Genomic DNA, 27,254 nt, shown 5'->3' with positions numbered 1-27,254 from the left:
CTCTTCTTGACTTGTAGATGACTCCCTTGTTAATGTTTCCTCACATGATGGTGAGAAAGAGAGAGGGAGCCTTCCAGTTGTCAACGAGCCCTCTTACCCAACTACAGACCCCAACGGTTATTTCTTATCACAGTTTCTTGAGGCCTCGACAATGACTGGACATTCCAATAGCCAGACCAGAAAAGCCCTGATAGAAACAGAAGGCCTGGACAACCATACCCCACACATCCACTTCCCTGCCCACCGACAAGAGCTGAACATACAACTGCCTCCACCCATGATCACGTGCTCCCTGCCTATTCCTTTGCATGTACTCCTGAACCTCTCCCTATAAAACTCTAGGTGCCTATCTTGCAGGCAGGGTGGTCTTATTAAGGTTTGAGCCTGCCATCTCCCCCAGCTGCCAGCACCTGAAATAAATTTCTCCCTATCTCTTTTCCAAACCCTTGTTTCTTGAGTTATTGGCTTCTCTTGTGATGAGTTTATCCCGGTTTCTTGGGCAACAGTGTTGGCAAACTCAGCCAGGAGCTATGCTCTCAATTTGTCCAGCCCCTTGAGATGCCCCAGGTCAGAGCAGGCCATGGCAGCGCATCAGGGCTCACTTGGTCACCTCCCGAGTTTGTGGCTGTGATAGATCGCTCCGTAACAAGGTCTCTCCTCTTCTGTTTTGGGTTGGTCTCAGCCTGTAGATAGTGACACTTTTGGCTAGAAATTCTTGGGGGCGCTCACCTGGGCCTGTACTACTTGTGTTGAGCCCCCACTGACATTTCCCCAGCTGGAGCCAATGTTGTAGCTGGACCAGGCCTTGTGATTCTTTTTTTTTTTTTTTTTAAAGATTTTATTTATTTGACAGAGGGAGACACAGTGAGAGAGGGAACACAAGCAGGGGGAGCGGGAGAGGGAGAAGCAGGCTTCCCGCTGAGCAGGGAGCCCGATGCGGGGCTCGATCCCAGGACCCTGAGATCACGACCTGAGCCAAAGGCAGACGCTTAACGACTGAGCCACCCAGGTGCCCCAGCCCTTGTGATTCTTATTATCATTGCAAGGCACAGCTAAGCAACAACCACCAGGGACCTTTGAAAAAATAAGGTTCATTACTCACAAATCCTGGAGGATACATGGGACACCTGAGGCCATACAGTAAGGTTGTGGGGAGAGAGACAGCATGGCCGTGGGGTTCTGCCTTTATTGGGGTCAAGAGTGGGGTGCCTAGGTTTTGTGGGTTCACTCTAATGGTGAATTTAAAACATAACAGTGGGAATTAAAGCACAGGAAGGAGAAAGCAGGTCACTCAAAAGGTCAGTTATTTAGGTCAGGCAGGCTTTCTAAAAGGATAACTTCATGGGTGTGGGGAGCCTGGGTCTGTATCTAGTTGTGTAATGGGCAGTGTGTTTATTGGAGAGAAAAGGATTTCTTTGAAATGGATGCCTCTGCTTAAAAGCTTAATGTCAGGCGTAATAACAAAAAAAAAAAAAAAAAACCCAAAAAACTAATTGTCAGGCAGTTACATTACATATTCTTATGGACACCCATATCATCATGGGCGCCCGACCTTGATGACTTCTCTAAATGTAATTACTTCCCAAAAGCCCAACCTCCAAATATGATCACTTGGGATTAAGATTTCAATTTGTGGACTTTAGGGGGAAGCAGTCTATAGCAGCTAAGAACTGAGACTCATTCATTTGTAGAGATTTTTTTTCTCCCTGTCTGGAAATTTTTATGATTTTCTATCTCTCTTTGGTAGTTTTACATTTTATTACAATGGGTTTAATAGATGTGTCTGTGTGTGTTTGTTTCATTAGTCTTGGTACTAGAAAGTCTCTTTTGGATAATTCAGGTCTTTCATCAGTTCGATCCTTTATTTTGTTGGATATTTTCTCTCCTTACCCTTTTCTTTATTTTCTCCTGGAACATGGTAGATACATTTGGAATTTCTAGGTCAGTCCTTCATTCTCTTCCACAATTTTTATTTTACTTATCCTGTTATGCTATATTTTGTGTCTCCCTGTTTGTTTCTAACGTATCCTTCTGAGTTTTTTTTTCTGCTTTTCAATTTTCATAATTCCAATTTTTGATCACTAGTTGATTCTTATGTATGAACCCAGTGTCCTTTCACATTTTCCTGAGACTATGAAATTAATGAAATATTAAGGTGTGCTATATTTTCACTTCTTACTATGTTTCCTCACATTTCCTTATGATATTCTTACATTTATTGAGTCTCTTACCTCACATTTCCTTATGATATTCTTACATTTATTGAGTCTCTTACCAGGCAGAAAAAAGATTAGCAAGATGAGCCATAGAAAGATGGAGACATTAAATATGAGTAGTGCTGGAACAAATTGTATGCTCATCTTGATAGATGAAGCTCCCTGTCTCACCAAATAGTGAATCTCCTTGCCCAGAGGATAGTTGTGAGGAAGAGGTATACGTGTAGGGCTGTTCATCGTTTGGTACTTCGTCTTCATAAGGAGATTGGTAGGAAGAACGTGATAGTTGGCAAGTTATTTCACCTGCTTATCTTTTGGATATGAATGCTCCCATTTCTTATTTGCACTCATCAGTCATTAAGTACACTGCCCTCTTAGCAGGATCCATTGCTCACATTGGGAGGTACACACCACTGCCATTGCCTAGTGGCACAAGACCATATCAGTGTGTGTTGAGAGATGTTCAAGGGTATAAATTTACCTTCTGTGAAGCCTCCATTAATCACCCTAAACATTACACATCAATTATTTTGTAACTGGGATCCATCTGTCAGGAGTGGTAAATCTCTTTTTCCTATACTATTTTGCAGCAATATTTTCTTATGTACATTTGAGCTGAGGTTTCCTTATTTGCTTCTGGCCCTGCTTGCTTTCTGCCTCTTAGGATTTTCTAAAGTTTTCTTATCCTCAAGGATTCCTCTTGTTGTTTTCCAAGGTGATTATTGATTTTTTAAACCATCACTTTATTGAGTCTAGGGACTTGAGAGAAAATGGATAAACTATAGTTCATGCTCTGCAGGCATCATATTCAAACCCTTGCAAGCTGTTAAAATTTTGCTGACTTTAGCTATCTATCCAAGGAGATATATATATATATATATATATATATATATATATATATATATATACTTTTCAGGAATCAATTTTTAGTATGTTAGTGTACTAACATATCACACATCTTTGTTATATCAGAACTATGGGAATAAACACCAGATAATAACAATAAAAACTGGATGCTAATGCACTATAAAAAATCTACAAATTCTGGAGTCTTATTTTTGGTTTGCCATTTTCTGTCTTCCTGGGAGGTAATTCTAAGAAAAATCTAAGCTACAAGTGTATTTTATACCACTTTAATAAAAATCTGCTGAGAGCTTATTTTAGGAAATTGAACAGAGAAGTGAATAGTATTAATTCCAGACCAACAATATCTATTGCTTTTCCAAGTTAGTGTTCAGGAAAAAAAAAAAAAAAGTAGATAAATAAATAAAGCAGAATGAAATGAATTTGAAACATATTATCTTGGGAATCCTTAGTTCTTATTTCTTCTACCCCTCTGATGCCCAGAAATAGTTATGCTGGAGATATATTGCCAAGAAAATTAAAAAACAAACAAACAAACAAAAAGTTTGCCAACAATCAAGGACCTCTGAAAATAAGAGACTAAATAAATAAATAAATAAATAAATCCAGCTTGTGACTAAGATAAATTTAAAAAACAGACAAACAAAATAATGGAGATAAAAATGGCTTTCCAGAATCACCATGAATCTGAGATACAAAAACAACCAAGAATAAAATGTAAGTTTTTTAAATATCTCCAAATCTATTATTCTAAAAGTGGGGAGTAGATATGAATTCACTTAATTGTAGATAAAAGTGTAGAGTTTTAGTAAAAATACCTTCCTGTCTTTACTGGATTTCTGACAAGTTTCACCAATTTGTTGTTTATCATAAACGTCTGCCCTTTCGAGCCCTATAGAGGAAACTGTATCTGCTTTACTTAACAAGCAACGTCTTATAAAATTTACATAAGATGGTATAAGGGAAAGACTTGTAATATACTTAGCTTCCTAAAAAAGATTAGCAAGATGAGCCATAGAAAGATGGAGACATTAAATATGAGTAGTGCCGGAACAAATTTGGTGTTTCAATCTGCTATTAATATGAAAAGAAATGTTTTAATGGTCCTTTGAAATAATCAGGCAGTTATCCCGATCTTAGCAATCAGTAGATAGCAGACTGGGTGTTTGACATGCGTTTTATCCATAAAGAAGAACCGTATTTGGGGGGCTCGGTGGCTCAGTCGGTTAAGCATCCGAATCTTGATTTCTGCTCAGGTCATGATTTCAGGGTAGTAAGATCAGGTCCCTGTCGGGCTCTGTACAGGGCGTGAAGCCTGCTCCAGATTCTCTCTCTGCCCCTTCCTTCCTCCCCCCAGTGCTCGCTCTTAAACAAAAACAAAAACAAAAACAAAAAAACAAGTATTTTTTAGGGACGGATGCAACTGAGTGGACTAGTCAGTGGTGTACAGTTGTTTGATTAAATGTCTGAACCAGAAGATTTTCTGGCATTGTGAAAGAAAACTGTTCAGTTCTTACAGGCCCTTCCAGCAACAGTCTGCTCCAGGAATTGCAAGTATTTAGGGATGGTATAAAACTTCAGTAAATACTAAAAAGCAAAAACAAAAACAAAACAAAGCAAAACAAAAAACAAACAAAAACACCTGACACGCAATCAAAGGGTGACTTCATCAAATTCACAGCTAAACTTTGCCACTCATCAATTTTTCATGGCTGCTCAAAGGTGTAGTTTTAGACTGTCCACTGGAAGTTTTTCAACAGATTTAATTTTGAAGGACAGAAGTTCTGTATGTGTTCCATCTATATCATTGATGAGCTTGTGTATACTTGTGTGTTGGTGTCCATCTGTACACACCCACGCATATTCCCAGCTATGTGTGAGAAATGATGACACTGGTTCTGGTGGATTTCCCCTCTAGTAATTACAGAAAGTACACAGCAGTGACCTGAATATATGTACAACTTCTTTGTAAAGCCACCCATTCTGATCCTCATGTCATGGTAATAACCATTTCAAAGTCATAACTTCATAGAGTGAAGTGCAGAAAATAATCTTAGCAAAAATTACTATATATATATTACTATACTAAAATTACTATATATATATTACTATATATATATATATATATATATATATATATATATATATATTATTCAAGACTTACTCAAGAGGTTAGACCACCTCCTGAGACCATCTCCTATATTCCCACAGGCTTTGAAATAGCTAAGGCTTTGAGTACAAAAACAGCCCACCTGCAGTGTAGGCTTAACAAGAAGGGCTAAACCCTGCCTTTGGGGTGAGTTGGAGTACAAAGCCAATATGTACATTGATCTCATTTCAGATCCAAAGTCCATTTTTCCTGGAGTTTAGACACCTGTAATCTCTGGCATATCTTACTATATTTGATCTAGCAATATCTGTGAAAGCTACTGATTTATTTGACAAAGAATTGGAAACATACTTCTTTCACTGCCACTAAAATTTCGTAACCCTGATGTCATGATACAGGAATGCAACATATTTCCAAATGTGTTCCTACGTTCAATGTGTGTTTATTGAGGACCTATAGTATGTTTTTTAGCTGTGTCACTTTTTAAGAATAGCAAATCTGTGAATTAATCACTATGGCTAGATAGCAATATTTATTGCTAAAACTTATGTTGTGCTTACTATTTTCCAGGAATTGAATTTCAAATCTGTTTTTCAGGAATTTAATTTCAAAACCACATGCAGTAGTTTATATTATTAAACTTCTCCTAAAAGAGCTGATGCATTAATAAGAAAACAGACAGGGAGACTATTCCAGTCCACCTTATTACAGATATAAAATGCAGAGGAGTACCACTGCAGTGGCATCTCTGCTTCTCTGGGATTCAAGGAAGATTTAACATGAAATATAACTATTTGAGCTGAAATCTGAAGAAGGAAAAGTAGGCAAGGGAGAGCAAAGTGAGGATATCCCAAAGAGTGTTGGGGAATGCCTTGTGAAAAACATGGAGGTTCTACAGCTCCATGGCAGGACATGGGGCATACAAATGTTGGTAATGCTGGAGTATAAAGAAAAGGGGTGATTGGGTGGGGTGGGCTGTGCAGATAGAAGCCAGGTTTTTAAATGACCTGTATATATGGCAAGTAATTTTAATTTATACCATGGAGCTATTAGCCATGTTTTACATATAATTGTCAGGATTATATTGTCAGGTTTGAAGATACATTTGAGAGGGTTGAACTCCCAGAAAAATTAGTCCAGAAGAGACTATTACAATAGTTCAAGCAAAAGGTAATGCACACCAGATGTAGGAAATAGATTTTAAGAATGGAGAAAGAGATACAGACTCCAGAAGCATTAAGAAGACAGACTCGTAGAAGGGTGATGATGGGTTGGAAGAATTAGGGAAGAGTATAAAATACAATGGGAAACTAGGAGGACTCTGCATTTTAAGTCTTAGGACACTAAATTGATGAACTTATCATTTTCCAAGAAATAATACACAGGGATGGCATCAGGTTTAGGGAATCCACGATGACATTAAAATTGGACATGTTGAATGGGATATTCCAGTAAGAAGATGAAGTAAGTAAATGGACATGGTATGGAACTTAACAAAATCTCTCTCCTCTAAGTTAGAGATAGATTTAATATCCATTACCCACCTCTTATGTATAAGCCATGTGTAGTCCCAGTAACAACATAAAAGGCTAAGGAAGAATAGACATTAGAGGGGAGAGATACCAAGGTTTAAGGGATATAAAATATGGCCCTAAAGTAAATGGAGTTTCAGAATTTGAGCCAGGAGTGAAATTTGACAATTAAATGGTTGACAGGCCCATAAGCTAATATGAGCTATCAGTTGAGGTCTAAAAAGATGAAAGGTGCTAGGTTTAGAAACATGGAGGTCAGTGATGAAATTAAGAACAATTTAATGTTAATAAGAAGAAAGCCAAACTTCACTAAGTTGAGAATTCATTAAGCATTGAGAAAGCTGAAAGGACAAGTCTATATGCTCTTTCCAGGAGCTTATATTGATTTCAAAATGTGTGATGTTGGTCAGTATGACAAGACAGTGAACAAACATGGGCTGTCACTCCTTTCCATAAAAACAATCTCATGAGAATAAAAACAAAACGGTAGGGAAATATATGACTCCGGAAAACTGATGTCAAAAGCTGTGTGGAACTCTGGAATCTTCAAGCAGACTCCCCGCTGAGCGCAGAGCCCAACCCGGGGCTTGATCCCATGACCCATGAGATCATGACCTGAGCTGAAACCAAGAGTTGGACACCAGTTAACTGACAGAGCCACCCAGGTGCTCCAAGAAAAAAGAAAATTTAATAAGCAAGGCACAATTATATATAAGAAAGAAATGTAAAGGGAATAATTTAGTTCTCTTATTTTCTTCAAAATCAAGAGACATAAAAAGGTAATAAAGTACAGAAGCAGAACACTGAACTATTGACTTTTCAACTTTTTAAAAACTGTGACCCATGATGTACATATACATACATATTTTGCATATTTTTCCTATATTCAGTGTTTATATAGCAGATATGAGTGTGTATATGTGTATATGTATATAAATGATTAGACTTTAAGGAATTTTCAATGTGTTCTGCATGCTAAAATTTTTTATTCTGTTTCTTTTTTAATGGTTGTGACCCACTGAATTGGTGTCTCAAACTAAAATGGAGTATGGTAATCAACTTTGGTGACTGGAAAACAGAAGAAATTAATTATATTATGTCATAAAGTTGTAATATTTAGAGAGAATATATAGATATCATTTATCATTCATCCAGAGGCTAAAATGCTTAATTATATATTCTTATACATTAGAGATTAATACCATAAAATTCAAATAGGAGAGAATTGAGAATAACAGAAGGCACTAAAGACAAAAAAAAAATCAGCAATATGTAGTTTATAAATGATAAACTGAAAAAATATATATAATGTTGAAAATAAAGGACTGAAAAGTCAGTAATATTTGTTCTTTTAATATTGGTGGCCTAAGTGATTTGAATCAAATTTCCCTCCAAAGATATTTTAAAAGGTGGAAAAAAAAACAAACAAACAGACATCTTAGTAGCATGAAATATTTAATAAAACAATGAAGAATTACTGGTTTAATATCAAGAATAAGATAAGAACTCCAAAATTTGAAATTGATTAGGGTCTAGCCCCAAGACATTTGCTTTCTGCAAAAGGTAGCCAGGACTGAAAGAGCTCCATAACCAAGTCTGAGAGTAGGGATCAGAGTCCTGAGGACACCAGGGAAAGAGCCTGAATCACCCCCACCCTCCTTCTGGATTTACCCCCATCACATTAGCTCTGGGGCCTAAAAGATTAGCAGTCATTTTCAATTGACTCTAGCAGCTAGAGGGACAGGGTAGGACTGCAGGACCAACCAAAATGGAAGCCCAGTGTGGCACCTGTTGTGGGCAGAACTCCTAAAGAGCCAAACTCAAGATTGGGGCTAGAACTCCCATGCTGTTAGGTCATTAGGGAGACCAGAAAAGACCAGAGCCTTCGCCCAGGATAGTGAGACCTTCATGAACCTGGCAAAAGAAATAAAAACCCTACCTAGAAGAAAAAAACTAGTATCCTGTAATGCAGGCACCAGATAACATACATCACTTATGTATATTCTATCCAGCCATTGCCAAAGAGAGGGCAGCTTGAGTTTAACCAGGAGAAAATAATCATATAAATGGATATTGCATTCGTTGAAATAACCAAAACCATTTATGATATTATTATGAACACCAAATAAATGGAATATTGTTCTAGATAAAAGCAGCTAGGAGGTCATGAAAACTGAATGCAAGAGGTGATCTTTGATTGCATCTTGGATTGTTTTTTAAAACCTATTAATGCAAATTATTAGGAAATTTGGTAGATTTGGTTATGTATTAGAGAATAGTTCCATATTCATATTACATTTTCTGAATATGATAAATTGTATTGTGTTTATACTGGAGAATGTGTTTATATGCTTTTCTTAGGTCATACTTATTTTTTTTTTTTTTAAAGATTTTATTTATTTATTTGAGAGAGAGAGAGAGAATGAGAGACAGAGAGCATGAGAGGGAGGAGGGTCGGAGGGAGAAGCAGACTCCCTGCCAAGCAGGGAGCCCGATGCGGGACTCGATCCCGGGACTCCAGGATCATGACCTGAGCCGAAGGCAGTCGCTTAACCAACTGAGCCACCCAGGCGCCCTCTTAGGTCATACTTATTAAATGTTTAGGTGAAATGTCATGGTGTCTGTATGTACTTTTTAAATGTTTCAGCAAACAAGGTGGGTGTGTATATATGTGTGATAGCACAGATATGGCAAAATATTAACAATTAATGAATCTAGACAATAACTATATGGAGTTCATTGTATACTTCTTTATCCATTCTGTAGATTTAACATTTTCAAAATAAATTGTTGGTGAGGGAAAAAGGGGGAGGAATCATCGTCATAATTATTTTTGGCATTTCCCATGTATTATTTTATTTAATCCTCATAATAATTCATACAATTAACCCTAGAGATTTTACAACTACAATATTGTGTTATTTTGAACTTTAGCATTTCCAGATTAAGTTTTGGACGTGTTGTTTTTGTGAGGCTATTGGATCATCCAGTTAAAGATGTACAGGGACAATTTTATGCAATGGAAAGGGAAGCACAGGTCCTTTTTGGATAGCATGCTGTCAGTGATATTAATAATTCATGATATCAGGGTCTAAAAAATCACAATATAGTTCTTACTGGCCCTAAAATTTAGAGATTCCTTTTGTCATTAAGGATTATCTCCTTGTAAATTAAATCCAAACCTCATTCTTAAATCCCATTAGTTTATATGAAGCAAAACATGTCTGTGGGTGAAAGGAAAAACATAAAGTTACTAAACAATGTTTTAAACTTACATGGATAAAGAAATTCAAATGAAGTTATTGTTCCTAAATTCTTATGTATTGGCCTGGAGACTAAATGTTGTTTGTTTTTCTTATTGACCTTTCCTTTTAAAGTTAAAAATCAAGCTTCTAATTTTTTGAGGGAATATTATTTGACTTAAGGAGTAATTTAGAGTAGGGTTTGGAACTCTTTGTGCATTAATAAATTAAACTGAAAATTAGAACAATGCAGAAAATTTACCATGCTCTATTTATCTGATAAATGCGGATATATGTTACAAGCTAATGCAAACACATTAGTAGTAAGACTCAGATTGAGCCACAGATGACCCAGTAGTGATTTAACAGTAGGTGTTAAAGATCTTAAGAAAGATCTTCTCTGCTGTTATTAGTATTCACCATCAATTATATTCTGATGTATATGACTGATTAGCCATCAATTATGTTAAAGAAAAGAAAGGTTGGTGTTTTTAATCATTTTTCCCAAAGATTATCTTTTGAATGGCAATGATGACAAGTTCTTGGAAACACAAAGAGGAAAATGAGATCACTTTCTTAAAGTTAAAACTTTTAGATCAACAAATTAGAGCCACAGATATAAACGTATATAAATATCAACAAGCTAGGTCCACCAAGACTTGAGTAAAACTCAGTTGAATATATTGAGAAGTCTAAATAAAGAATATACTAACACAAATTGGGACTGGACAACCAAAAGAACATATAAAAGATAACCACAGATGCAGATGATGATGCAGATCCCTGACAGCGGGAGATTTCCTCAGTCCATGCACTTTGAGTATTGTGGGTCCAATGGACCAGGTCTTTTCTATAGTTTATACAAATCCATCAGCCCTGCTTCATCCAGCTAATTGACTCTCCTTGTTCAAGCTCCATGCTCAACAAGATGATTTTTGTTTTCTCAGTAGTTTATGAGGCAGGGTTACTGATATTTATGTATCTTTAAATAGTAAGATGCTAAATTCTAAGAGCCTATTATATATGGTGCATTGGTTGAGAAAAAGGTTTGCCATAATGGATAAAATACGATAAATGGACATAATAAGTTCCTTTCTTACTCAGGCAGTGGCCCAATGTGAAATTCAGTAGGCCACACCTATATGGGGATTCATGGTCCTGACTTCTTGCCATCTTGTGCCCTGGACTAGTTGGCATTCAGCTAGCCAACTGGAAGAGAGGTAGAGAAGACACACATGTATACTAATTTCTTTGGCAGGAACTAGTCACATGCTGCACTTAGTTGTAAGCGTTTCTATCAAATGTGGATTTGGAATTCAAGAGTATCTCTGGCAAATAAACCAACCTATGCTAATAGAACTCAGAGCAGCGACTGCATGGATGGATAGGGGTTAGAAGAAAAATAAAAATTGGAAAGGACCACTTGGTTCCTTGGGGTGGTTATACAGGTGTATACAATCGTCAAAACTCATCAAACTGTGCTCTGAAAATATGTGCATTTTATGCTATATAAAATATTCCTCAATAGATGTGTATAGATTTTTAAAGGACAAAGAAAATTCCAGGTCAAAGTGCTGCATAACAAATTACCCAGAACTTAATAGTGTACTTAATTAGTCATAGTCTGCCTTGATTAATGGGAAAGGACACAGATTCCAATTCTCAATGGGAAGAGCATCAGTGAGTTTTGGGGCCATGTTTTGAAATCACTACATTGAGTCTTCTGATCACAAATTATTTTCATTCCTCTTACATGCAATATAGTCCACCCCTATACACACATACACAGCCCACAATCTCATCCTATTAAAGTATCGACTTAGTCTGGAGATCTCACCATTTCACCTCTGGAACAAAATTTCTGTAGCAGTTACTTCTGCTAGGTAACAATTACCCTATGACAACAGCTAAAAGCGACCATTTTATTATTCTCACAGAATCTATAGGTTATGGTAGAGGGGAATAGTTTTCTGTCTTCTTCAAGACTTGGGACCTCAGCTGGGCAGACTCAAAGGCTGGAAGTCACTCAAAAACTGGGCACTAAAATGATGCAAAGGCACTTTTGCTCACATGTTTGGAGGCTGGCCTGGGAAGATCTGGAGGCTGTGCTCAGCTGAGGAAGCTGACAGGAGAACTTACACGTCACATCTCTGTGTGGCTTGGGTTCCTCACAACAAGGTGGCTATAGGATAGTCAGATATTCTCCATGGCAACCCAGGACTCCACCTATGACCGTTTTGGTGACACATCACCTTTTAGTACCGACCCTCAGAGGATTCAGTGCATGCCTTCTGATCCAAATACCATAGTCCCTACCCCTGAATGAGAAGAGCATTAAAGAATTTGAGAGCCATATTATAAAACAAACTAAAAAAGGGAATCTGGGCGTGTGAGGGACATTTCTTTTACAGCGGAGAAGACTGAGTTGCTATCTCCCTGAAATGCCTCCCACAATGTAACGAGACATTAATTACATGTCTAGATGTGCCAAGACTAGCTTTCAGTTTCTTATATTGGAGATAACTTCAACACCAGAAGCAATTAATTTTAAATATTACAGGTCTTTTGCTTTGATGCCTTTCCCCTATTCTAGGAATTACAGTGCACAATTATTGTGACATGTACACACGTCTTCAGACCGGAGAAGAAGGGAAAACTACTCAGGTCCCCTGAAAGTACTAGGCACTTCAGACGTGGTTACCAGAGAGTATATTGGGTAGTGGAGGACTCTGTCTCAATCCCTTATTTTATTTTCAAAATAGTCTCATCAAGGTAGTAGGAGAAAGATTATTGTCCTCATTTTGCATTGGATGATTGAGGCACTGAGAGGTGGAGAAATGCAGGACAATGTTCAAGGAAGTGACCTCTGGATTTCTGCCCTATAGCACCTTGGCACCAAGCTTTTGGAAAATTGATCAAACCTGAAAGTGCCTTATATATTTTTTGCATAAATTTATTTACTTGTACTTGTTAATCAGTATAGTAATATGAAACATAGCTATGGCAATTATGGGTCATTAGTGACTAAGAATTCTTTCTCTTAGAATTTCTAGCATCCCTGCCTTATCCCATCCCTTATCTCCATCTGCCACAGAAACCTTGGTTCCTAGCACTGGTATGCCCAGAACTACAACTGCTCTTTCCCAGTTGGATCATTTACTTACCTAACATGTCTCATTAGCTACATGTTACTTCCTGGTAAATGGAACGTCAGACAATCTTGATCCCTGTAGCTGTTCTGAGTGAGCAAAGAACAGAATAACAGATACTGAAGAACTTTCAGAATTGATAAATAGAAAGACACAGCTATTTGTCCAAAGCCCATGAAGGGCAACCTTATGAGATTTATTAGTTTATTTTCAGCATAAAATGGTTACCACAGAAACGCATTATGACGATATAGATTCTCATTTTCTATGGAAGTGTAGATTAGAGTCACCTTGAAAAGTGGAACCTCAGGCTTTTGTAAGAGCTGTGCACGTTTTCCATACTCTGATACAATATATTTAAAATAAACTTGTATATTTCCCTTCTGTTTCTATATGATTTCAATCTATAAAATAATAAAATGATACTACCAAAATCATATAAACCAGATTATTCAAGGTCAGGGGCATATTATCAGAAAGGAGCTCATGGATATTAAACCTTAAAAGTGGGAAATTTTATACATTCCACTTTGAGTACATTAACTCTGTTAGGAAACAACTTGTTTCCATATTTCATCACCCCTGGTAGTTTTAAATATAGTGATTTCATTGTTACATACTTAACTTTTATGCTATTGAATTTTCCCCCCAAAGCTTATGACTAATGTTTTAATTGAGAGGTAAATTTCTTCACTGGTCAAGAAAATCACCTTGTATGCACTCTGACTTATAAAATAATCTTGCTGTGCACTGAAAGGTAGTTAGCAATAATATAAGTAATATGTATTTAAAAATTTTTATTAATTGAAAATAACATAGAAATAATACTTTTCATAAGTCTCACATTTTCAGTGCATTTTATTTTATAAAGACTGCTGCTCTTGGATTATAAACAGATTTAAAATGAGTAAAGTCGAAAGGCCCCATACATTAAAATTTGAGAACAGCAAGTGTATTTGAAAAGTTTCAGTTTGAACAAATCATTAGAAATTGACACTTAGTAGACATATCTGAATTCTTAACCTTTTTAAGAAATCCAAGCAACAAACAAACAAACACAGACAAGTTTCCTAAGATCATAAATCATAGCTATTTTCCCAAAGGTGATGCCCAATTTTGACACTTTGATACCATTCAGATGGTGCTTTTCCATATTATTCACGTGAATGCCTCTAGGAATATACGGTTCCATATACATTAGAGATAACATTGTTTTTAAGGCTTCAGTGGAAACCAAGTGCCAGGAATTGAGTTCTTGTCCCAGTGCCAAACACGTACTGGTGAGTTAGAGTGGACAGTCTACCATCTAGTCTTCTATATGTATTGACCACAAGCCTGAACTCATAGACGGATAGTATTTTGGAAAATCATTTTCAGAGCCAGAAAACCTGACCCCCTCCATCCTCATACTACAGGCTTTGTGCTCGTGTGTGTAGCTGTTTGTGGCTGCTCCCAATTTAGGAATCAATCACTATGTTCCATTCTTCCTGTCAATTGCCTGCAGAGGGTTTAATTCCTGTGTCAGGACCAAATGTGTCTCTTTCATCCTCTGTCATAACCCACAGTAACATTTAAAAAGAATGCTTTGAAACAAACTGATAAGGAAAGGTCCAACAGAAACTGTCATGCTACTGGATATATTTATCATTTTCCTTCTCTTCAAATGTGGAACCCAGGTTTACAGACAAATTCAGGGTTAACCCTGAGGATTCTCAAAGCATTTTATAGCCTCAGTTAAATGTTTGGTTTCCACTGTTGGCAGCCTTTGCTATTATGCTCTGTATATAAGAAGTTATAAATAAGTAAAGGCTAAAACACAGAAAGAATACAGCGCAAGGTTTATCTGCTCTTACTGGTCAACGATTTCCTAAAATTCATTCTTCCAATGGCACATTACTATAAACTTTCACCTCAAACTGTTATTTCATTTTAAATATTTATAATAGAAAATCTGAAGAGCCTACTCATTTAGGGTTATATTTCTGAAAATAGGCAAAAATAATAAACTTCCCCTAAATGTATAGACACATAACTGTGGGTAAAAGATGTAAATTCAGGAAGATAGTGTAGCACACTTTGATGCACAGACTCTACTCCAAACAGGAAAGATATATCCAGCCTCAAATTCAAGATAAACATCTTGAGGATTTGAAACCCAAAGTTGTGATTAGAGCTAGAGGTACCAATCTAATGGGTTCTATAAAGGGCAGTGAGGACCAAGATTTTAGCTCCCCTAATCTACTGAGGAGGAAGAGTGCTTCTCAAGAGAAAGGTGACTGGATCAGAAGACAAAGTTTGCAGGAAAGCTGAAAAAAAGTCTGCTGCTTCATACAATCTGAAGTTATGACCTAGAGCAGCTTCTGAATGAGGGAAGTGAGAGGATAAAAGAGCCTAGAGAATGAGATCTTAACTAAGACAGTCCCAGTCGGGGTTCTCCAGAGAAAGAAAATCGGTAGGCATAAAGAGAGTTCAAGCAATGGATGTATGTGATAGTAGGGGCTGGCAAGTCCAAAGTTAGTAGAACAGTCCAGAAGGCTTGGAATCTCAAGCAGGAGCTGAGGATGCAATTTCTTTTCTTTCTCAGGGATACCTAAATTTTGTTCTTACAACCTTTCAACTGATTGGGCGGGGTCCACGGAAATCAAGAATGATCTCGTTTACTTAAAAAGAATTTAATTTAACCACATCTACAAATAGCTCCACAGTGATAACTAGATTGGTGTTTGATTGAGTAATTGGCTACCATAGCCTAATCAAGTAGATTCATAAAAGTAAGCATCATAGACACCGTCTGTCTCTTTGCCTAGATTTCTGAGATTCAAACTATCATCTTGGACAAAGAACCACGAAATGTCAATTAAAAAACTGACTGAAAGATAAATAAAATAATTTAATGGTCTTACAGCCATCAAATAAATTGAATAAATGGTTTAAAATATTTTAAATATAAAAATTCCAGACTCAAATATTTATAAGGTAGTTACATGCAACATTCAAACACGTGATTTCAATCTAACACAAACCCACTCAGAGAATAAAAAAGGAGAGAATACAACCAAACACACATTAGGAACGTTGGCACCAGAAATAAGTTTGTTGCCAGAGTTCAAAAGAATTTATAATTAATATGGGTTTGTGCCAGAAAAACAAAATGCAATGTTGATTTTATTTTATTTATTTTTTAAAAGATTTTATTTATTTAATAATTTGAAAGAGAGAGACAGAGTAAGGGAAGAGCAGAGGGGGAGGGAGAGGGAGGGAGAAACTAGAGCTGACTCCACAATGAACATGGAGCCTGCCATGGGGCTCAATCTCACAACCCTGAGATCAAGACCTGAACCGAAACCAAGAGTTGGATGCTTAACCTAATGAGTTACCTAGGTGCTCCAAAGTTTATTTTAAATTAGAAATGCCATCAATGATATTTTTCCACATTAGCAAATTAAAGTTGAAAAGCTCTTATCATCTTTCCAAAAAATGAAATAAAAAACACTTGAGAAAATTGACAACACATTATTGATAAATTACCTTAGCCACCCAGGAATTGATGGATACTATATTAACTTGATAAAAGAAAAACATTTAGTAATGGTAGAACAATTCCCTGTGAAATCAAGAAGGGCACAATATTCTCTAGATCACTACCTCTATTTAACACTAAATTAGAATCCTTAGCTAGTGCTGTAAGACAAGAAAAAGAAATAAATGTAATGGAAAAGACTCACATCATTCAATTATTCCCAGATGATATGTTTCACTACATAAAGAATCCAAAGTGACTACAAATATTATTCAAATTAATAAGTGTATGTTACAATAATTTAGAGAAATTAATTGTATATTTATATACCAGCAAATAAAAAGTATAAAAGCTAATATAAAAAATGTCATTTATATTACAGCAAAATATAAGATATCTATGAATAGGTCTGGGAGAACGTGGACAAACTTATTGAGAGAATGATAAAATCTTAATTTCTGCACTAAACCAGACATAAACAAACATAAGTATTTACCATGAACAGGAAAATTCAGTATGGTAAAGATATGAATGTTAGCAATTTGATCTGTATAGTTAATACAGTTTTATTATTTTTATTTTTTTAAAGATTTTTTTTTTTTTAATTTATTCATTTGACAGAGAGAGAGACAGAGAGAGAGGGAATACAAGCAGGGGGAGTGGGAGAGGGAGAAACAGGCTTCCCGCCGAGCAGGGAGCCCGACGTGGGGCTCGATCCCAGGACCCTGGGATCATGACCTGAGCCGAAGGCAGATGCTTAACGACTGAGCCACCCAGGTGCCCCAGTTAATACAATTTTAATTTTAATCAAAATTCAAATTAATGGAACTTGATAAGCTATTCTAAAATGTAAATAGGATAGTTAAAAAGGATAATTAAGGTAAGAAACAAAGGGACAGGAACAAAGCATGACAGGGGAAGGTGGAGCTTTTCCAGTTAGTTATGAATGCTTATTATAAAGTTCTAGAAATTAGGTCTATATGAGAGTGGCAGAAGGATAGAAAAGTGTAAGAGTACAACAGAATAAAACTCCAGAAACAGAACCGTACTTATATGGAGACTTGATATGTGACAGAGTACTGTAGTTCGAAGGAAAAATAGGTGACCTTTTTAATAATTGGTGTGCTAGTATAATTGGTCATCCAAAAGCAAATGAATGAAATCATTCAGATGCTTATCATATACCAGATATAAAAATCAATTCCAGATGGTCAGAGCACTTAAATCTGAAAAGCAAATCTTAAAAAAAAAAAAAAGAAAGAAAAGAAAAAAATATTCAAAATATTTTCATACATTTAAGGTAGAGTTGAAAGTTTTAAACAAGATACAACCAAAGTAAACTATAAACTGTAAAGGAAAATATTGATGCAGTTGATTCCATTAAAATTAAGTACCGCTCATCAAAAGAAACTTAAGGCAAATTGCAGAATCATGCTTATAGTATGATATAGTGTGACATGGTGTTAGACAGTTACAACATGCAAATCTATGCAATAAATTACTTAGGAACAGATTTATAGAATTATAGATCTATATATTTGCTAAAAATATTTAAAAAGCAAGGGAAATACCAACGTATTTCAATATAATATTCCTTTTGGGGGGAAAGGGTACATGGCACATTTAAGAACATCTGTAGAACTTCTGAAAAATGTTATTAATGTTCAAACAAATGTCCATTAAGTTTGGTGGTTATTATTCTAGGTATTTCATTTTAAAGTTTTTCTGGATGACTTAAATATATATATATATACATATATATGTATATATATATATAGTACTTTATTGTTTTATTGAATTATAAAATATGTACTGTGAAATGCACACATCTTAAGGTTAGAATCCAGTGAATTCTGGCAATTGCTTATACCTGTAAAATACACAACTATATTCATTTATAAAACATTTGCATCATTCCAGAAATATTCATTATTACTCTTCCCAGTCCATCAATGACCCCTCCAGGCAACTGCTGTTCTGATTTCTTTCCCTATAAATTAGTTATGCCACTTCTAGAAATTCATATAAATGGAATCATATGTACTATTTTTTATCCTGGCTTTTTAAACTCAAGATAATGTTTTTAAGGTTCATTAATGTTGCATGCATCAGTTGTTTCTGCCCTTTATTTCGGAGTAGTATTCCATTGAAAGAATATGTAAACTATTTATCTGGTCTCTTGTTAATGGATGTTTGGGTTGTTTCCATTTTGAGACTAATAGGAAAAAAGCTAATATAAACATATTTAACTTTATAAAATTGCCAGAGCAACTTCCAAAGTGGTTACAGATACATATATATGCACTATAAATACTGGGTATGAGGGAAAGAGAAAAATCAAAGATTACCTCGAGGTTTTAGGTATGACTAGGTGGAAAGATGAATTTGCCATTTACTCATCTGTAGAAAATTGGGGCAGGAAAGGTTTGTAAGGTTAACTTGAAATTCTTAAAAGACATTTGAGTAGAGCTCTCAAAGAGGCAGTTGGATATATGTATTTGGAGTTCAAAGGAGAGATCAAGGCAGGAGTTCCAGAGTCATCATCATACTGACTTACAGATTCATTCATTCACAAAAATATATTTTACTGAGTGAGAACATATATGTGCCAAGCTCTTGTACATGCACATGGACCATATCAGTAAAAAAATAAATAAATAAAAATAAAAATAAAAAAATAATAAATCCCTGCTCCTATGTAGTATATATTATCTGATTATTTGTGGCCTCAGACACTAGATGTGAAAACTATACGGAGAAAGAAAGGTGTTCAAGAACTGAGCCCAATGGCAATCCATTGATTAGAGATTTAGGAGATGAGAAAGAATAGCCAAGAACTTGAGGGGGAAAAAAATGTCCTGAAATACAACAGAAAATGCCAGAATGCTTTGTGTCCTGAAGTCAAGTAGGGTCAATTGCAATATTGGCCTGTTTCAACAAATCTCCTTGTATTCATAGATTTTTCCATGGAACTTTGAAGTTACTCTGACTAAAGGGGTAGGTATATTTTTTCCATGTCTTGGGTTTATTTTGACTAGTAGAATCAAGCAGGAAAGTCAGTTGGTCAGTTCCATCCTTAGCCTTTAAGAGGATTTGAATAGTTCTGTTTACACTCTTGTACATCTGCTTTTGCCAGAGGAACATGTTTGGACTGGCCTGCTTGTCCCTAGATAAGAAAGATGTGAAGTAGGGCTTCCCAGCCTCCATCTTTGCATGGTCTTTTTCTCTCTGCATGTCTCTGTTTCCTCTCCCCTTCTTATAAAGACATCAGTCCTTGGATTCAGGACACACTCTAAGTCCAGAGCTATCATCTTGAGATCATTAAATTGATTACAGCAGCAAAGACCCTATTTACAAATAAAATCACATACACTATAACTTGGATATATCTTTTCAGGGGATACAATTCTATTTACTACAATGTGTTAAGGGTATTGTGTTTCTGCTCACTTAAATATACTTTTCTTGAGGAAAGGAACCATGTTTATCCATGTTTCAGCATCAAGTGTCCAGCAAAATTCCTGGGAATCAATAAATATTTGCTGAAACAATGTTCTACAGTGTTTTATTCAAGGACATAATAACTATTTCTCTTATTAGTCATAGCTTATATTTTAATAATCAAGAATGTTATATTACCATGAATTTACTACTTAAATCCTTTGTCTTAAAATTACTTGAATAGTCTTCTGCCATCTTGTTCTGAAGCAGTTTTTTCCACCTCTCTCATCCTCAATCTTTTGAAACACACATTAAAAAAAAAAAAAAAAAGTCTCATCAAAATCAGATATGGTCTTCAATACGAAAGGAAATAATAAATCAAAATAATTACCTAAAATTTCTGATAATGATTTGGCCTTTTATTCCAACTGTAATCATCAGTCAATTTAACAAAAAACCAACCAACATGGTGTCTCTTTTCATTAAAGTTCCTTTGTCCTAAAGCATATTGCTTCATGTGCTCTATTGATTTATTTCCTCTCTCTTCTGCAAAGTTCTGTTTCTTTTCAGAAAAGATAATAGTGAGTTTTCTGTAACACACTGTTCCTGTTTTTTAGGTAATTATTCTGTCTGGAAAAAATATATATTATAATAGATTTTTACAAAAGAGCTATTCAACACAATGTATTTTACTATGGAAATCAACCATCTCAGGAAAATCGGAGAACTTAAGGCAGAAATGAACCCTTCTCTATCTACCTAGTTCTTTCTCTGCTACATTTTGGGAAATCTAGCACATAAAACCAGTTAAGAAAAAAATGGAACAAAGGTATATGAGGGAAATTTTTCAGTCTACCACAAGTGAAGCAAAATGAGAAGTATTCCAATTAATAAATTACATCCACTATTATAATGTATGATTATCTTTTGTCTAAATTAAACTATATGATAAAAGTCAGCTAGAAATGTGTTTCATCAGCATAAAGTAAGGCAAATGTAAAATAGCAATTAAAAAAAACAATTATTTTTCCATTCCAGACATAATTTTCTTTCAATTCAGTTTAAATACCCACTAAATTCCAAACCTAAAGGTCCTTCCTAAAATGAGGATGTTTATATAATTCATATATGTACATATATATATATATTCATATTAACTTTAAAGATTGTGTATTGCTTAAGTTTTTTAAAGATTTTTTTCACAAAGGAAAAAAATAAACATTAAAGACGACACTGGCCAGGTCCTCCCTGTTTTAAAAACTATTATTGTAGATAATAGGTTATAATTTGTAATTTGAAGTGCATAATGCATGGGTTAATAGTAAATAAATATTCTGATTTTATTTAAAAATATTTTATAACAATTGTAGACTCACAAGAAGTTACAAAAATAGCACAGTGAGTTTCTGTGTACCCTTTATTCAGTTCCTCCAATGAGAATTCTCATATAACCACAGTACATTGCCAAAACCAAGAGACTGGCATTTGTACAATATTATTGATTATACTACAGATCTAATTTTGATTTTTCCACTTTTCAAATGAAAACTCATTTTGGTGTATAAATCAGAAATTTTATCACATGTGTGGTTTTGTGTAACCACACTTAATCAGGGTATGAACCTGGTCCATCATCACCTTCCATGGACCTTCCAAGGTCCATGAAGCACCTTCATGCCATTCCCGTATACGCCTGTAGAAAAACACCCTCCTCTACCCAAACCCCTGTTAACCACTGATCTAATCTCTATCACTAAAATTTCAATTCAAAATTGTTATGTAAATTAAATCATGTAGTAAACCACATTCTCTGTGTGTGTTTCACTCAGTGAAATTTCTTGAGATCCAACCCAGTTGTGGGTATCAATAGTTTGTTCCTTTTATTGCTGAGTTCTGTTTCATTGTATGAATACATGACAGCTTGTTTCACCCTTTGAAGGACATTTGGCTTGCTTCCAGTTTGGGCCTATTACAAATAAAACTATAAAAAACATTCATGTCCAGGTTTTGTGTGGACATAAATTTTCATTTCTCTAGAGTAAATACTCAGGAGTGTGATTGCTGGGTTGTACGTTAGCTTTCTAAGAAAACATCAAGTATTTTTCCTATCAAATTGCATGTTTAGCTTTTTAGGAAACTGCCAAATAACTGTACCATTTTACATGCTCACCAGCAATGTATGAGATCACGCATCCATACCAGCAGTGAATATTGTCTATACTTTTTATTTTAACCAAATAATATACACTTTGTGGTATCTCATCATATCTTTAATTTGTATTTCTACAGTGGTTAATGATGTTGAAATATTTTCACGTGCTTAGTTTTCATCCATATATCCTCAATGGTAAAGGGTGTTTTTAGGTCTTTTTCTTTTCTTTCTCCCCCCCGCAATTTTCGTATTGTTGACTCTATGTATTTTAGATTGAAGTACATTGTCAGATACATGACTTACAAATCTTTCCTTCCACTTTGTAGCTTGTATTTTATTACTCTTAAAAGTTTTTTGCAGAGCAAAATATTATTCCCCAGTTATTTCTACCAAATACATAGAACATTAATGTAGATGTTTGACTTAGAAAATGTGTACTTTAATTCATTGAATTTGTGTGTATGTGTTTGTATGGGTATGTACCTCATTTTAAGATACATAATAAGTAAATGCAGATAGCCTAGAAAAACTAAAGAACATTCTTAGGATTTTTTAAATGTTTTGAAAAGTTATTGATTTTTTTTAACACAGCATTCTTTCAAGGGAACTTAAGCATATTGGCTTATACTTTGTAGCAGTATCTTTGATGTATGCGTGTGGCATTTAGCCCTTTAATTACTGACTTTCTCAGCTAGCTGATTTTAAGTATTAAAAACATTTAAACCAATTTTTCTCTAAAAGAAAAGGCAATTTTCTTTTGAGAAATTATTTTAAGATACTGCACCATATAACTAATTATAACATAAATCAGCACTGATTAATTTATGCAGTGTCAACCAACAGAGAAATGTTTTTGAGGACTGAATGAGCAATATAAAAGGTTACCCTTAAAGGGAACGTTATCAAACACATTTCACCTTGAGTCAGGCTTCTCTAACACAGAATACTTAAATAAACTACGTTTTACCTAAACAATCTCAAATTTTGTGAGGCACTACTATATTGAAAGGGGGACAACTGAAAAATAAAGCCCCCAAAAAAAGTTACTGAAGGAAAGATTTAGGATGTGGTTGATTATAGCATTTGCTAATTACAGAAGCAGGACATTTCAAGAGCAATCAATAGCTTCAGAATAATGAAATCATTGTGCCTATATTCACAGTGAGGATTAAATGAGATCAAAATTTCCTCATTTTGTATGCAATCATTTAATTTTTTAAAGTAAAAAAAATGTAAGAGCTACATAAAAATAACACATAATTATATTGTTGACAGTTAATGGGAATTATTTGAATGTGGTTTACAGCTGATGTTTTCTTCTCCAACACTGTATAATTTTAGGCATAGGAAGGACCCCAAAGGTCTTCTAAATCAAACCAAGAGCAGAAATATTTCATTTACATGAGGATTGAAGACTTATGGCATAGTAAAATGATTAGTGAATCAATAATAAGGGAGTGGTACAACATTGAAGCTATCAGCACATCACCTGGGCAAATTAATTAACTTCCCAATGTCTCAGTTTAGTCATCTGTAAAATGGGGAGAGTGGCAATATCTATTCTCTTAGATATGTTGTGAGGATTGCATATGTTAGCATTTAGAAAAATGCCTGGCATGAAGAAGTGCTACATAAAAAATAATGGCTATAATTATTCTTTCAAATCATCTTGTTAATGTGGCATACTTATTTGCCAGAATATTTCATGGTCCTGAGCCGTCTTTCATGTCATTTCTATCAAGAAGACCATAGCCTTATTGGAACCTATTGCATTACATTGCTTTCACAGAGAATGAGTTTGAAGATAGAAAAAGTATTTTACCAGGGTTGTGGTAAAAAAAAAAAGAAAGAATTTTAAGGTCAGCCTTTTATATATAATTTTGCATCTAGATCTTACCCAATATTCATGTACTACACTGACAAGAGTTAGAATAGACAGGCAAGGTTGGGGATGGAGGACCACAGAACTGATGGTCAGAGACGATGGACTGATGCTGGCACCTACCTTCAGGCGCTGTGGGACTTTGCTAAGTGACTTACCATAATGTGCCTCTGAGCCCACATCTTTATATTTGAAACAATAATGGAGCAAGGCAGCAAAAAATAACAGAATAAGAACTGAGATCCAGTTGGATTCACATCTCTCTAAAGTTTTCTATATCTCTATAATAAACAATAATAAGTGGATCCAAGTTTGGGGGGCAATGAATTTATATAATTTGGGGGCTCTCTTTATAGACATGCAACACAAAGCCCAATACATGTACAGATGGTGACTGATGCACAGGGCAAGGAGAGGGAGAAAGCTAAATAAGAAAGGAGTAGGACTAGGTATCCCAACTAAAAGGCACTTCAAACATTATTGACAATTCCTAATACAGAAGGAAGATTACTGGTACGTAGAGTTACCCACAGTAATTTGAGTGACAGACTACTCAGAAATTTTAGTCTTAGAAGATCTGGTAAAACAGAGAAGCTTTGGGCATCAAGAGAGTGGCTTAGTGTCCAGAGCAGGGACACACTTACCTGCAGACCGCGTTGCCTAGTTCAACAATCCGTCTCACCTGGGCTGCCTACCAAGACAGGGCAGACTTCATGGGCATGGGGTTGTGTAGCCACAGGGAAACCACTGCTCAGAAAGCTTCCACACTTGGTTTCATGCTCTGCTGCCATTGTCTTAAAATTCTTAATAATTTTCAAAAAGAGAAACTATGTTTTCATTTTGCCCTGGTCTCTGCAAACTATGTAGCTCATTCCATCTCTAGGAGTATGAGCTGCTAGACAGGGTTGACAATTTTCAGTTATTTTGATAGCGATTCATTGCACCAACTGATGCAAATATAATAATGAAAAAATCCTCTTTCTTTCTTTCTTTTTTTTTAAAGCTGCCCTATGGTTTTTAATTTGGATACTCTGAGTAAATTTACTGACTTTGCAATCAGCATAGTGGCCTTGTGCTTATATTTTAGACGACCTCGAATGCAAAACATGAAGTATGATGACAAAATAGCATTTTTTTTTTGCATCTAAACCATGCAAGTTCTCTACCAGCAACCTCAAATGAAATCCCTTAAGATGCCCCATCTATTGGGGCGCCTGGGTGGCTCAGTCGTTAAGCGTCTGCCTTCGGCTCAGGTCATGATCCCAGCGTCCTGGGATCGAGCCCCACATCGGGCTCTCTGCTCCGCGGGAAGCCTGCTTCTCCTTCTCCCACTCCCCCTGCTTGTGTTCCCTCTCTCGCTGTGTCTCTCTCTGTCAAATAAATAAATAAAATCTTTAAAAAAAAAAAAAAAAAAAAAAAAAAGATGCCCCATCTATTAATAACTTACTTGTAACACATGCAGTATGGGGCTGGGTGGTGCCATCATTTATTTCCCCAGTGCATGCTGGGCTGCTGGGATTTCTCTTCCAGGTGGCTCACAAGATCTCAAGAAACATATGTTGCAAGTTGTGTACCCTTTAGTTTAATTCAGCCCAGATTTGGGGGGGAGGGGCGAAGCTGTATCCACAGTGAGACTAAAATTTTCACAAATAAATCCTTCAGATTTTAAATCCCAGCCACAAACCTTAAAGGCAAAAACAGCAATATGGGGCAAGTGGAAAAAAATAAAACAAGGCACATGGAGCCTATAGCCTTGCAGGAGTCACTAAGAGTGCCTGCATCTTGGTTTTGCCATCTGTATATTGAAAATGTCTCTGATCTGTGACAGGATTATCATAAAAATTAAGGATAAATCAATAAAATGCTTGGTACTCAGGGGCAAATCAATAAAACAATTTTTTCTTGGCTTGTTTGTTTTACTTTTTACTGTCATATCAAAATCAGCTGAATTAGGTGTTCACTAATCCTTCCAATTTATTTTGTGATCCCAAATCATTCTATGCCCCCAAATGCCTAGTAGATGGGACAGAAAGGGTGTTGAGAAGGTACTTGACACAAATAGGTATAGAAACAGTTTCACATGAATGGTGCTTTTTAAGGACAGAAAGGAAAATACACACACATTAGAAGAATGTGAAAAACATACTTTAAAGAGATACTTTTCAAAGTGTGGAAGATACTTTTCAAATAACTTTTTTGGTCTATCCCTACCTAAAATATCCATTTTATCTTCAAAATAGATTATTTCCCTTGGTTCATAATTATTTTGTTTTTAAATAATTGTCCATTTTTCCAGTTTTTTTTTCTAGTATCCAGTTTAATGACAAAACAATCTGATCCCATTACCATTTCCCTTCCTTTGTAGGTAAATTGTCTTAAGACAAATTCACTATAGATTTCACTATACATAGCCTCAGTTTATAGAACTCCCTCTATGTCTAGTTCTGTCAACATTCATTCTATTTGTTCTTTATTGGGTCCTTTGGATCTGAATAGGTTTTGCCTTACTTCAGCTCTGTAACTTTTTTTTTTAAATATTTCCTTGATTATTTTCTTCCTTTTATTTTCTTCTCCCTCACTTTTTTTTTTTTTTTTTGGAATTTTCTTGACTAGGGTTTTAACTACCCCATGGCTCCTTTTACTTTTCAGATATCCTCAATTTCATTTTCAGCACATCTATCTTTTTCCTATATTTTTACCCGTCAGAAGATTTTTCTTCTTTTTATTTTATTTTATTCGTTTATTTGTCAGAGAGAGAGAGAGCATACGTAGGCAGAGCAGCAGACAGAGGGAGAAGCAGACTCCCCACTAAGCAAGGAGCCTGACTCAGGACTCGATCCCAGGACCCTATGATCATGACTTAAGCCTAAGACAGCCGCTTTATCCACTGAGCCACCCAGGTGTCCCCATCAGAAGATTTTTCAATCTCTAATTGCTTCTCTTTCTTATTTGTCAACTTTTGTTTTATTGCCTGAATATACTCCTCTGAACATATTGATCAGAATGTGTGCAGATTTTCTAGCTTCTGCTTTTATTTGCCCTGTTTTCCTCTTTGTGGTCCTTTATGCTAGTCTTGATTTTTTGTGTGTGTGGATTTTCTTCAAATGGATGCTGCTCCTTGGCTGTCCTTTTGTATTTATCTTTGA

This window comes from Halichoerus grypus, chromosome 8, assembly GCF_964656455.1.
Source record: "Halichoerus grypus chromosome 8, mHalGry1.hap1.1, whole genome shotgun sequence".
Lineage (NCBI taxonomy): Eukaryota > Metazoa > Chordata > Mammalia > Carnivora > Phocidae > Halichoerus > Halichoerus grypus.
This window is presented reverse-complemented; position numbering follows the sequence as displayed.